Source organism: Lepeophtheirus salmonis, chromosome 9, assembly GCF_016086655.4.
Source record: "Lepeophtheirus salmonis chromosome 9, UVic_Lsal_1.4, whole genome shotgun sequence".
Taxonomy (NCBI): domain Eukaryota; kingdom Metazoa; phylum Arthropoda; class Copepoda; order Siphonostomatoida; family Caligidae; genus Lepeophtheirus; species Lepeophtheirus salmonis.
The window spans coordinates 23,191,668-23,207,434 of NC_052139.2; the positions used below are offsets into that span (position 1 = coordinate 23,191,668).

The 15,767-nt window shown below is 30.6% G+C and overlaps 1 pseudogene; it reads left to right on the forward strand.

Moving 5' to 3' along the window:
- The first annotated feature begins 6,723 nt into the window (after positions 1-6,723).
- LOC139906276 (thiamine transporter 1 pseudogene) lies at positions 6,724-9,953 on the forward strand (annotated as a pseudogene).
- Positions 9,954-15,767: the final 5,814 nt, after the last annotated feature.

Genomic DNA, 15,767 nt, shown 5'->3' on the forward strand with positions numbered 1-15,767 from the left:
TTCGTGGGAAAAAGCTACGTGATACACTAAAAGTAACAACATTTGCGATAACGCCATGTGGAATAACGATGCAACTGTTTATGTAGAAGTCGCTCTAATCAAGATAAATATAGTGTATGTTATACAAAGATCAATCTACTTCATACGTATTATCTTACTTGCATATAAAACTTTTATGACGTCAGGTAAAGCTCTTTATTCATTAACAAATAATTTAGCGAACATTTTTATTTTACAAAGTGATTATAGTAAAGATATGACAGATTAAGATATGTTCAGATCTTTAGACGCAAATACTCGGGTAAATTTCGGCTAACAAATTTACTTTTGGATCCAAATCCGAAACAAAAATTAGAAAGATACTTGTCTCGTTACTTTACGCGAAGCTGAGAACTGAATAAAATAGGATTTTTTTATTTTATTGCTTAATTTTTTTCTATGAAATGGAAATAATATTGTATAATGATATAATAACATATTTTTTATACCTTTCAGGGTGTAAATACATGATTAAACTAGGCAATAAAGGGATATATTTTTGATATTCAAATAATAGTTTAAGTTCCTATTATTTGATGGTCTCATTTTGACATCAAATAGCTTCAAAAGGTTTTTCATTGTTATAAAACTTGGTTTAGTAGGCCACTAAAATGGGCGACATCCACAATGCTCTTTAGATTGGGACCAGTGTTGTGTTTGTCCTTATTGAGGAATGAGGACTGTGGTCCAATACCACTTGGCTATCCTTAAATTCGTTTGGCATGTTGTATCAAGTGTATACAGTAGACGTGGGCTGATATATCGGATCGAGATCAAATCGGAAAACCAATATATTAGCCTAAATATCCAATACCTGCATCGTATCGGTATAAGAAGAACATCTCATCGTTTTCATTGTTTACGTCAGCTGTTGTTGGGAGATTTATGCTATAATTTATTTCTAATAAGTAATAACGCGTATATATAAGTATATCATACAGCTGTGAGCCGGGGAACACAAAAGGTAACGTAAAGTAACACGACAGCATTCCCCTCAATCAATCCATGTATACTTATCTCGCTTCATACATAGATGAAATAGACTGATTATAATGATGTATGACCATAATTTATAGTGATGGACGCCATGCACTTCATACAGGTAATAAATACAGATAATTAAAATCTAAATATAATCCAATTTATATCCAATCGATAACGTATTTTTAGAAGTTTAAAGCCCCACAAGCATTTTGTTTTAAAAGGGACTACAGAGACCATTGTGAAAACAGAAGCAGCAAAAGCAAAAGCACAAGAGTTCCAAGTCTAAAAAAAGAATGAAGAAATTATTAAAAGTTAACAAAAAAAAAATTTAATTACGTTTTCCATAGAATGATCATGGATGTCCATAAATCTTTCCTGCCTCAATCTTTGGACTGTATCTTACTATGAACAACAAGTTGGGTTTTATTTATTTGAGAAGGCTTCACTCTGTGTTTCTAGATTTGAGCTTCTTTCCGTTTATAATAAAGCTTTCCGCTATGACTTTGTTGTATTATTGATATCCCCAAGCTTTTTAAATTTTCCCAAGAGGTACCCACTGTATTCTTTTATAGATACCTTAGAGCCTTTGTCTTTGGTCAATGAGTGCCCAAATCCTCTAACTTTGGGTACTTTTATTTTGAATGATACAGGCTCATTTATATCTTTTATGAGAGTTTTTGATTTTATTTTTGCAGTAAAAGATTCTCTCTCACGATTTGTGAGCTCAATATTGCAGGGTAAGTCTTTTTAGAGAATATTTATCTTTCATGATCATCCCTGTGAAAGAGAATAGAGGTCTGTGTGGAAGAAGTAAACTGACTGAGTCCAAATCTATTAGGCTTACTCCTAAAACCTTTGTCCAGAGAAGGACTACATTATCGAAAGTCATATCATTTGGTGCTATTCTCTTATTTTCACCTAATTTTGAAATGAATAAAAGCAATACGAACCAGCCTTTTTAACTATTTACTCCATCAGTTTCCATTGGTTGTTCTGTATTTTATTGAAAAAGGATTCCATTCCGGAATTCCTGGTTGTGTCACTTTGTTGTAGGATCTTTTTTTTTCCACTACCGTGGGGTTTTCTTTACAGGAAACCTCCAATGTTGTCTCGGTACCCATATCCAAATGGAGATATTCCACTACTTCAGCAGGGGTTGAGGTAAGGATATCATTTTTTTGTGATAGAAAATTTCGGATTTGTTTTGCCTCGTCACGGACGTGACAGACAGGGTGACTGACATTCTTCAAAGCTGTTCCCCAGAATAGGATTAATCCTTATAGGGAAGCGGCTTTGGATACGTTGCACTCCAAATATATAAGGTTTCTTTTACGGCAAAACGTCACTGCTAGAAATTACATCTTATCAGCTTAAAAATAATGTGATCTATTTTAAGATAGATGACAAATACTCTAGAGACTTTCAATAAAACTGGTTCTCTAAGTTCCGGTGGCTAGAATTTGCCGAGGTTGAAACTTCAGCAAAGTCTCCTGTTGCAAGTTTTCCCTTTCCAACCATGGGAAATTTGACTTCAAAAGCATGGAAATCAGTTATTCAAACAAAAAAGAACACAAACTGTTGATCGAAAAGTGGATCAATTTCCTCACATAAAGAAAAAGGATAACTTTTTTCTCGGCCAGGCTTAGTATCAACATGCTGAGGAAGTCGTGAAGTGGATAACTTTATGAGGCATCTTTTCCAAACTGATGGGTTCCTCCCTTTGGCTTTTAGGGGTGATTTCGAATAGAGAGAAAAGTTGACCGAATTTAATGAAAAATTCTTGGAGCTTTGTTTCTTGCGTTCACACGGCAATCAGATTCTCAAAGATAAACTGCAGTCCTAGGCCAAAAAAATTAGTTCAGCTGGAGCAAGTTTTTCCCAGTGGACTTGAGCTGATATCCAAAATGAGGTATAGAGATTATAGCATCCAAAGTGGCAATATGAATGAAGATGTCAGGAATAATTATAGTGATAATGACTTCTGGTTCTCTGTAATTGTTGATGAGACATCAGATATGTCAAACACGGAGCAGTTTAGTCTGTCACTGGGATATCTGTGAGTGAAGGCATCAAGAAAGAAAGCCTGTAAAAGTTACCTAGACTGACGGCCAATATTTTTTGAGAGGTTGCACGAAGTTGTCAAGGATCTTGGCATTAACCCCGCCCATACTGTCTCTCTTGCCACGGACGGTTCCTCCAACATATCCAGCATAAAGTAGGACTCACCACCAGTTGGAAGGAAATAACCCTCTGGGTGTCTGCATCCATTACATTGCCCATGTCCTCAACCTTGTAGTCAAGGATCTTCTCTCATATATAACCCTGTTGAGAAATATAATGGCGACTATGAAAATTTTATACAGCTTCATTGAAGGGTCACCAAAGAGGTCAGTAATCTATAAGTCGGTGAATAAAACAAGTTAAGACGAGGAGCTTGCCAAAATGATGACCCTGAAGAACCAGTCTGCCCCCCACTGGAGTTTCGTTACAATGTCATACACGATGGATATCTAAAGATGGATACAATCATGACAACTTTCATAATAGTGCGAAAATTATTAAGTTATTGTGAATAAAGGCAGACCTTCAATTTCAATTTTCCACAATGCTGTGGCCATCATTTGTTTTGATTTTTCTTTCTTAATGTTTATCTATTCAGTTTTTGTGTTTTTTAGCATCATAATTATTAGCTAGTTCTTTTATGATATGTATGTTATAGCCCCTGAATTGTGCGTAAATTTTTATTGTTTATTTGTCTGCTTATAAATAAATAAAGTTAGTTTTAAACCAAGTAACGAAACGAGGGCACACGTGATGAACAGCTGAAAAATGTCATGGTGCACAGTTTGTTTGTTTTTTTGCCCGGTAGAGGGACTGTTAAGTTATTGCTTCGAAAGATAATTAGGAGGAGTTAGAATGATGTGGATTAGATTTTACTTTTTAGAAGATCCTCATTGAAGGTTCGGAAGAAACAAATTGAATTGTTGAGTATAAGAGGAAAAATATCATAGGTTGGCTTGGACCTTAATGAAGATTAATCAGAACTCATAACTTCTTTTTTGAGGAGCTCAAATTGAAGTATCAAGTATGTTTAAACCGTTGAGTGTTTCGTGGTAAAAATGAGGTTCATTGTATGAGTATCAAAAACAATTATGTCTTTAGTTTTTTTATATTTTCAGATTCATTAATTTTCTCATTCATAATGTATTTATTGTCTTATCCCCTACTGAAGACAAACTTAGAACTCAAAGAAATTATTACTGGATCAGTTTTATCAGATTCCTTTATTTATAGGAAGATATTCACATCATACATGTATTTCCATCGGAGAGAATCGTCTCATGAAGAATCTGCATACGATGTATAAGATCTAAAACTCATCAATCTCCAAAGATAATAAATAAAAAAATTGGCATTTGTCAATTTTAATGTATTTCTTAGGTGATTTTAATTTACTACTATTGCTGTTTTCATTTTGTGTTTATTAACTTGGATATTTCATACATCACTATCTAGTATTTACTGGATCTATTATGAATATATGCATATTAAAACATTATACGATCAAATGTATCACAAGCTACTGGTATAATATGCTTAATATGTAGTCTGAAGGGATACTTTGAGTACATAAATCAAATTCCTGAAGCACAACGTGGAAAAAGAAAAAAATAATTTTGATTCTGTGTCTGAAACTGTTTTAGACCGTGATGTTGGTCTTTTGTCTTTATCTGAACAGAAGGAAAAATTGGATTTGAATTGAGTTCAAAAAGGAATACCTAATAATTTCATTCCCAGTAAATTCATTCCTATACATTTCATTCCCACTTTCCCACTTTGAAAAGGATATTTAGAGACGTAATACTGTTTATGTTTATCCACTAGTTAATAATTTTATGAAGGGCTGTAGAGGGAGGGCATGTCACTGGGCAGTCGGCACTAGAGATGAGGGATGAATGATGATCAGCGATGGGTCGGAGACAGATATGAATGATTTATGGGGTTTGTGGATTGTATATGACGTCGTGATAAATCTATAACAGTGAGTAGAAATGGAATCCCAATATGTTGATATTATTTATACATTAGGAGATACAAGTCTTCCTCTCTTTCATCGTCTATTACTGCTTGCTCCTAATTCTTTTCATCCATCGACAATCATCAATTTCATCATCCTCCTTTCTCTTCTCTTTCTCTTTTCACAATTCAAATCTACGTAAACATTGACTATAAGAAAATTGCTCGGGCCCTTAACTCACTTCTTCAGGATCACTTACTCTCCCCTGCTTCTAACAAAACTCTCGATTGAATCCTAAAAGTTCCGAAAATCATCATCATTCATAGGATCATGCTGGTTCTTGTAATAGATTTCTAGAATATATCATTCATCCCCTTCACATGCACTTACAACTGTTCAAACATCAAAACGTAGGTTTCAAAGCATTTTGAAGGAGACAAGGAATACTACTACTATGGTACGTTGGAAAGAATATTTATCATTCATATGCAGTCAATTTCTTCATCACAAGGCCTTGGAGAGGATTGTACTAGAGTTAAAAACTAGATCAAGATGTGGACCACGTCTATGAAAGTCTGCATGCATTTCTGGATATGATATATAATAATAAATATATCTAAATATTTTATTAACTTATCACAATCATAGATTGTGTTGTGCTCCCTTCGACCCTTCACTTGTGCTTCACTCACTGTGTCTCAGTGAAACAACCCTGTTCTTTGTAGCAATTAATCATTTTCATATTACTAGGAAGCTTTTAGATCCTAATAATTGGATGTACAAACATTGTTCCAAGACCCTTCTGAAATAAAAGATGATTTTTAGTGGTTAATAAATACAACAAGCTGATTGATCTGTAGAGTTGAGGATTTAATAGGATAAGGAGATCTTCACATTTTTAGGTTATGGTTAAAAAATAATTTACTCATATAATGATAACTATAATTTATATTTCAATGTCAAATTCAAACTCAGTAATTCCATGCCTAAGATGGACATTGAACATCGTTAATTATAAAATGATAAGGAACTTCCTTCTGAATGAGAGAATCGAAATAGATTATATTAATTCTTGTTTTTGTAAATATAAACAATACAAATATATTTAAAGACAAGATTTCATATAATCATAATTATCTTAACGTGTGCACAAGGGTATATCATATTTTGGATGATCTATTGTGTATGGATGAAATTAAGATATTTGAAAATAGTTTCCGTCTTCAAAAACCATTACTGTGACCTATATAGCTATTTGAAAATGTTTTAACTATAATTTATGTTTTTTTAGATGTTTTAACTCAGGAGAAATATCTGTAATACAACATACAATTACTATTTTCGAATGATAAAGTTACTAATGCAAAAAAAAAATATAAATTTATATCATAATAAGAAGTTTCATCGTCTATTGTTAATGAAATTGGATTCATGTCTACTAAGTATATTTCTCTATTTTTGGAAGTAGGAGGTTCTAAATAACGAGTAAAGTATGCATGATTATGAAATTGGGGAGATCTTTTTTTACCTGAAATTCGAAATAAAAAGGTTGCTTGCTGATAAAAAAAGTAAATTCAGACCAAGACATTTTTCACTTCTTTATTGTTTTCATAATCGTTTCGCTACTTGGTTTAAGCTTTACATCAACCCAAGTTCGTGGCATCAACCATCCTCTTTATAAAATGCCAGACTACATCAGTAAGAAAAATAACAGGGTTGACTTTATACGAAAAGCGACACCTTGCAAAAAAGTTTCAAAACGCTGCACCATTGTATTTCCTCAGGCTTAGGTCGCGTTTTGTTACTTGGTTTAAAGCATTAATGCTCCGTTTCAAAAGAACAGGAATACAATTTCTTGTTGATCCTAAGGCGTTTATATAATATTGCCCATTTTATTATTTCTATGAAGAATCAAACACAATCACTAATGTACAACTTCACTTTAGATAAATTATTATTAAGCAATATTATAATAGCGTATCGAATAAAATACTATGAAAGCATATAAGAGATAAATTGCAATTGGTATGATTGACTTATTTGGCTAAGTACCAGATGATTTTGGGCTTTTTTTCTGTTTCTTTCTGGAAGAAAGGTTTTGTGATACAATAAAGGTAAGGACGTGTTAAAAGTTCCAAATAACTATTGATATGTTATAGCACAATAAAGTATGTATTGCAGACAAAACTATAAATAAAAAAGAAGCACATTATCTTTACGAGTCTAGAATCATTTTTTTTTTTTTTGCAATGACGAAAGAGAGTCGTAAGACTCTTATTGTTGAAATAATTTTCTTGGAGTAGGAGACGAAGCAAAGTTGACTTTCAAGAAGGGTCTGTAGATGGAGGAGGATAACTTTCTGTTCCTCACTGGGTCTTTCAGTGCATTATTCTGTCGTTTTATGGAACTCCATAGTTCTTATCTGTAGAAGTATACGAGGATTCTATAGAATATCTAGAGGAACTTATATAAAATGGAATTGATTAACGAGAACATTGGTTACTATCATAGACCTTGGTTTTAATACAAATTGAACGATCTTTGCATTAAAGTAGATGAGATCCACCGAGTGAAGCACATAGAAGCTAAATTTCTTGATATTGAAGATATTATTAGAAGGAGTTTGGATCGGATATCAAAGTGCAGAAATAAGAATTCATATATCCGATTACTATGTAGGAAAGGTCCATACAAATGACTATGAATGAAATTTATTTCTGGACAGTTTCAACTAATCTCTCACTTCTCATCTTCTGCTTAATATTACTATTTGGCTTCAATATATACCTACATACGTCCAAAATTTTTGCGAATCAAAAAGAAATAATAATTTCCCTAGCATTACTTAGAGTACTTTCATGTGGCGCCGTCATTGTTAACGACAGCCGTTTTTAGGGGACTCAACAGCCTAGTTTTATAGCAATGAACCCTATTCTTTCATTAATGTTAAGGATACTAGGAAACTATTGGACGCCAAAAATGGACTCAACAAATAAAAATCTTACTGTCTTAACAAAATTTAAACCTCTATCGCCTAGTTTTATTATTTATGTGATCCTAAAATGTATTGAAATATGTTGTAAATTATTATTACTTATTTGTCAAGAAATCTTATATCCGTGTCGTAGAAAAAAACGGTATCACAATTAATAATCAAATTTATTCAAAATTATCCAATTTATCGAGTAAAAAAACATTAAGCCCCCTAGATGGTGTCTCCTTCAATTATGATGCAGTTTATGAAGTCAGTGTTAGATACAAATGATGGTTTAGTTAGTAAAAAAATAAATACTAACAATATAATTTATGAGAATATATATAAACACCTTGCCACAGATCACAGATTATTTCACTCAAATCCTGTGTTTAGAGTTATTTAGAGTTATTTTACGTAGTTTCGATACATTTTTATCAAAATCAGGGGACATGATGTTTCAGACATTTAAGTTTAAAAAAAATTAGTTGCATAGCTGAATAATTTCCCGATGAGTCGATGACCCATTATCTGCATCCATCAGTTAAATAGTAACAAACTGCAATCCAAAGCGTAAAGGCTTATAAGACGATTTTTGATTAAATTTGTCATAAAAAGGGGCTGATAACTCAAAATTGGATAAAGTTACGTTAGAGTTGTTAAAATAGCGGATGAAATATTAAAATCCAGTGTAAATTTTCCATGGAATTATCCTTATTTGTAAGAGTAAGTATGTCGTTTATTATAATCTTAATAACTAAGTAATACTAAAATTGTATATTTTATCATTGCATGTATGAATATTCAAACGTTATGTTATGGACTCGAAGAAATAATTTGTTGATAAAGGAAATTCAGGAGTTATATAACATTAACATCCCTGATAAATTTCTTACCATCAGCATATGTTAATATTAAAGTTATCTTAAAGCAAAAATGTAACATGAAGATGCTACCTAATAATCGGCGAAATTGATGTTTAAATTATTTATCAAGTTAAATTCATTCAAGAAGTCTGATTATTAGCATATGTAGGAACCAGGATCCTTCTTTTATATACTAAAAGAGTGGCATGGATGCAAGTCATGCAGTTTGCCTATGGTGTTGCAAGCTCTACGGAAGTAGCGTACTTTACATATATTTATGCTCAAGTCGATTCTTCTCATTATCAAATCGTTACTTCTGTTACAAGAGTGGCTCTTCTTGTAGGCAGATTTTGTAGGGGTATTCTGGGACAGTTTCTTGTAATTATGGATCTCACAACATATCGAGGGTTTAATTATATTTCCCTTGTATCTGTGTCTCTATCAACTATTGTGAGTTTTTGCCTTCATAAGGTCCAAACATCTTTGTACTTTCATCGGACATGAAATGATGAGAACCTAGAAATTGGACAATGACATTAAAACATTTCAAAGGAGATGTTGTAGATGAATTTGGTTAAGTAAAATTATCTTAGTCATCGAATATTGAATTAAAATATATTTTTCAGCACGATAGATATATTTTGAAGTGGTCTATTTGGTGGTCCATTGGAATGGCTGGTAATTTTCAAGTTGGGATTTATATTCAACCTCTATAGGAATGTATTGCTCCGTAGGGGAGTAAGAATGTTTATAATGGATGAGTGGAAGCATTTACAACATTCTTGGGTTCATTATTTGTGTTTTTGTTGGCTATATCAAGCTAAATTGGTCATTTTATGGGGAGTGAGTTATTCACTTCTGTTCAGTTTTGAACATTTTATGACTTATAGTGATGGGGCATACCGATCATATTTGGATAGCTTATGTCGGATATTGAGTATTCCAATCATTATATCAAATGATGATCACAATTGATTTCTTTGAAGTAGCCAAGAACATCAATAAAGATAGTTATGGACTCGTTTTTGGAATTAATACTTTTTTTACACTGTTATGGAAAAAAAAATCTTGATGATAATCGTTGTTGATGATATTGGTTTTTCTCTGTCTATAAGAAAACAAGTAATAGATATACATCAGTGTTAATTTCGTCTTTTTTGTCACATTCCGTTCTGTCTTCTTCATATGCGGAATTTGAAATTTATACTAGAAAGGGGGTGGGGAATTTTTATTTATTTTTATACTTAGTACATATATGTGTTCATATATTAATATATCTTCAGTGTCAGAGGGGTCTGGCCCGGCCCTCCTGCAAACTCCACATATGTTCTTCGTCACGTCACATATGAAGAAAAGAAATAATTGTTCTATTCTGACAAAACATTCAATATACTGTTTTTCGTTTCGTCTAGTGATCGTCATGCAAAATACATTAGTTAAGTAATAGGTTTCCTTTAGTCATAGCTGACGAAATTAACACTGACATTCTTAGTAATACAATGTAATATAATATAAATTGTATACTTCATTTAGTTTTATGTGTATGGTGGATTTTGGATGTTTTGTGGAATAGCTTTGAGAATTTCTTCCTTTATTGTCTACCTGAGATCATGTTGAAATACTCAAGAACCAGAGTGACATTAACAGACATTAAAATCATTATGACTGAGTCTTAATATATATCTTCCATGAAGTTATTATTTAAGATATTATCATAAATGTAATCAGGGAAAATTGCAAACTAATTAAATTTAATTAGTTGTAGTAACTAGTAAGGCCATTTTATAATTGATCTTTTATTTTTGTATTTAATACTGATAAACATATATTAATAACTAGAAATCAATTTTTCTTTGTCAGTTCTATTAATTATGAATATGGAGTTTTATACATTTATAGCTACAAACAATAACCTTCAAATAATCATATTTTTTGTGAAAGCTGTGAAAAAGATTAAATAACAATAAATAATTGTAGTTTTGAACAGTAGTGATTTGAGATTATTAAGTGATGTTTACTTATCAATATTAAATGTCCTAAAATACGATGTTAAATGATGCAATCAGCCCCTCTAAAAACGTATTGATTGCACGGAGGAACAATGGGAGGATCAAAATTGCCACCAATTAAACTAAGCCAAGAATATAATTGATTTTTGAGCGCAAAATCCAAAACTGATCTCACTTTTTCTCCGGGTCGTCAGGTTTCAGAAATATTTGAGATTATAGTATTTTGTGACTATTATCGTTCAGAAATATTTTTCATAATTATGATAATCATCAAATTGAAGTACGATGAAAAAAACTGATGGAAAAAGGTATTTTATGACTATTAAAGTACAATTAATTGGTTCTGATCCTCTTCTGAACTCAAAATTTTTCCATTTTTAGGCTGAAAAATGACACTCTTTTTGCGACCATTATAACTTATTCATGATTTATAGTCATAAGAAATATCATTGCTTCTATTACAGAAAAATATTCCATCTTTAATTTTTTTTAAATACCTATTTAAAGAAATTGCATCTCCAAAGACTTTAGTTCGATTTGCCATATTTTGAGTGATCCCATTTTTTAGAAATGGTGGACTAGCAAATAGACTACATTATTATAATATTGTTTCTGATGTCAAGGTCCTCATAATGACGCCATACCCCGTAATAAATAATAATAATTAATAGCATAAGCATAACGATTTTAGGAAAAAATGGCAACGGAAGGAATGTCAAGGAAAAAATGGCAAGATAAAAAAAAGGAAAAGTGGTTCAATGGAAAAAATGGCAAGATTATTTTAAACTGATATAATATCTATCACCAATATAATATATAATAAGAGAAAAGATAAATAAACAAACACGACAGTGGTTCCAATGGAAGGAGTGCTAATCACTTAATTCTCCGTTATTAATTACAATATCATTAGATATGATGGACTATTCATATTGGACTAGACTCTTGGATTGACGGACAAGCATTTGCAAAATACTAGGCAAGAGCAGCGATTTCCACTTCGTTATGATTCAGGATGTGTCAGAAGAAGAGTGGGTTGGCTGTGGAGCACAAACCACTAAGAGGATTCGGGCAGGTAGTCGAAGGTCGAGTTGTTGGAGAGTGGGAAGAAAACTGTAAAGCTCAGTACAGTTGGAGCAATCTGAAATTTCAATAGAACGATGGTATTCGTCTCTTCATAAACCTTCCTTCTTGTCCAAAGAAAACGAAACAGCCTGCATTACGTATTTATCTAAAGGACTTGAATTCTGTAAGTTGTTTATCTAGGACTGTGAATTCATACTTCCAATGTATCTAACCAAGTATGAGAACCATACAAAGTGACTTATAGGCTCTTTCAACTTATTTTTAAGTGTATTTTTCTAGTATGATACTAAGACATTTGAATATGTAACTGCGTTCGTAATAAATAATAATGGTATTCAGTGATATTTATCAGAGAATGTGAATATTATAACTCTATTTGTTCATTCATTTCAATTTAGAATGAGAATCCAGCTCCAACTTCATTAACTTGTTAAACAAATATTAATGTAAATTCCTTTGTCAAGGGTGAATTCCATCAATTAATTAATTTATTGATTAAATGTAAATACATATTTTATGACGACAGAAACTACTCTAAAAAATTACATTTTTTCGAGGTCGTGTTGATTATAGTAAAAGGAAGTTTGGTTATGTCGTAAAAGTATAGCGAGAGCAGAATTATGTATTTAAAAAAAATTACTATCCAATCTCCAATTTTTTGGTTCTTTAATTTTTATCTTGATCAATGTTGACTATATAAAACCAAAATTGACTTGCTTGCGTTTACACATTAAGGTAAAAACTCCAGATTATTTTTTAAGGCAACACCATTAAATTTTCAAAATAATGAAATACATTTATTAAATCTTAAAGAAAATATTATTTTTTTTAATAAGACATTCAGTTTTGTACGAGAATAAAAGTGAAATGTGTTAGTATATTTTGTTTCCTTCTTGAAAGTCCAATATATAAGGTTTTGTTAGGTAAAATTAGTAATTAAATATAACATTTTCTAATAGATCAATTAAATTTTCAAAGTTTTGTCTACCACAGTGGTAATTAATAGCTAAGATAGTAGGAATATGATATAGATACATCTCAATCTACATATATAAACTACTTTCTTGGTGAAACAATAAGTTTTTAATGAACTTTATGAAAAAGATTGAAAGCAGGAAAGCCCAAAAAATGAGGTTGTTATTGATTGTTCCAATTCGCCTAGGAGTGAAGTCAATCATAATATCCAGATAATAGGTATATTGTACATGTAAACACCGTTTTATATACGGCGTAGTATCCAAAGTATAGTTTGATAGAAGGAAAAAAATCATTTAAAAGAGAATCCACATGAAGAACCTTTTTAAAAAATGAGTGAATTATAATAGAGAAATTTGTATTTCAAAAATATTTCTAAGAAAATAATACAAAAAAAAAGTTCTATTTTATTAAGATTTTACTCAAAGGCTCGTTGTTTAAAGTAGAATAAATTTAAGAAAGTTTAAAAATATCTCATTTGATATCTAAAAGCCATGACTATAACTAAAAAACGCTCTTGTTTATTGTCAATTTGAAAAAAAAGGCTGTGAAAATGAGTTTTTTATCATCTTGAGGAACAATCACACAACCTGTTGTTGTGAAAAACATTATTTATGATGATAAATTCGACTTTGTAAACTCATATGAACTTAATACAATTATAAATCTATGATATTTGTCGTAGTTGTAATTTTATATCAACATCACGTGGTATTTTAAGCAATCCTTCTATTTTAAAATATGATATTTAAAATCCTAAAAAATGTTGTAGAGGCAAAAATGATGAATTGACTTAATGTATACAACTCAAAATCAAAGTAGATATATACTTAATGGTTTTTTGAAAGTAAACTTTAAAAACATTATTAAACTAATCATATAAAATTTTGAATTTGTACTTCAAAATAAAGTTTCATTGAAGTATTGTGAAATATTATATCATGCATTATTCTTTGAATAATAACGTAATTGATTCATTACAATGATTCTGTATTTTTTATGTTAGTTGTCGAACAGAAAGAGATATAAAACTTCATAAAAACTGTATGAATAACTCATATCCCTAATTCAAGAGTTTAGAATGATCAAAATATTGTAACTTTTAGTAATTAGAGAAATAAAATTCCCATGAAGTAATGATTGACTGAGCCGGGAGTCACATGAAACGTACTCGCTGAGTCGATTTGGAACTCAGATAATACATATATTTATCTATGATTTGAAGTTGCAAATTTTAAAATGGCTGCTGATTTGGAGCCAGTATCTCTAGATATTATAAATCCAACCTCAAGAAACTATTAAAATCATACTCTAGAAATTAAATTTAAATTCTGAGTCCTTAAAATAGTAAATAAAAACAAATCATTTCATTAGAACTACACACATGTAAAGATAAATTATTCTTAATTTCAGTTTGGATTAATTTTTTTGTGATCTTGGCTCTGAATCCAACCATTTGAATTATGACTCATTGTGCAAATACACTTGACCCTTCCCACTTTATGTATGGATCACATTAGTATCCAAAGATCAATCTCTGAAAAATAATATTTCATGTTAATTAATTATTTGAATGAAACTTACAACATAATGATCTTTTACAGACACGACCTGAAATTAATACATTATTCTTTGCTTGACAAATTTATTTGTTTAATAATATTTTAAACATCGTTGTTGGAAAACCTTTTGCCAAGGTGAATTTATCATAAAAAATGATATTTTTCACCATAACAAGTTCCATGATTGGAGCTTGTGCTCCTTCAGATAGTATTAAAACTCATTGGCTATGACTTGTAAATGTAGACACTGAATAAGAGTAATAAAACTTTTTTCCATATACATTGGATGACGGCCCATCTATTAATATTAATGCCATGTCAGCACTTTACAATACTTTGAAAGTATTCCAGAAAATTATTTTTAAGTCTTGATTGTGATTTTAAATGACCTGTACATTATATGTACAAATACTACATTTTATGGCAAAATGTTATTAGTTATTCTGTTTTTGATTTTACAATTAGTTATTATTTTTAAAATTTCTTATATATGCTGATTGTAATTAATCTATAGTCATTAAGAGTACTCTTACAAGTTACACAGATAAAAAATCAATTATGGGTTCTGTGAAAAAAATGCATTTTTTATTAGAAAAGAAAACTGTTGTTAGTAAGTGATAAAATAGGTATGCTGAATTGGCTAATGTCAAATTATACCTCATTTTCCAGAAACTACAATTATAATTGAATAAAATAAGACTATATGTGACATAAATCAAGTAAAAATATTAGGTATTATCAGAACATGAATATTATATTTAAGCTACAATTATAAAATTTAAATATATTGAAAATAACGTACAAATTTTTTTTTTTTTGCAGAACTCCTAGTTGATTTGTTATTTATATAACTTGCAAGACATTAATGACTATACATAGATTAATTACATTCAGCATATATAAGAAATTTTAAAAATAATAACTAATTGTAAAATCAAAAACAGAAATAATAACTAATAACATTTTGTCATAAAATGTACTATTTTTTCCCATGGGAAAGTATATTAATACTAGCTTTTATATCCTAATATTTTAAATATTGAATGTAAAGGTAATTTAAAATCAAAATCAAGACTCAAAAATAATTTTCTGGAATACTTTCAAAGTAATGTTTATTGCCACAACATTCTTGGTTTGTTTAAGGAATTAGGACTTCCAGCTTATCGACCACATGAATTAAGGTTATATATAGATTACTCAAAGAATAGTCTAAAATGTGTGCTTTTTATACGTATATATTTTTGGTGCTATTCC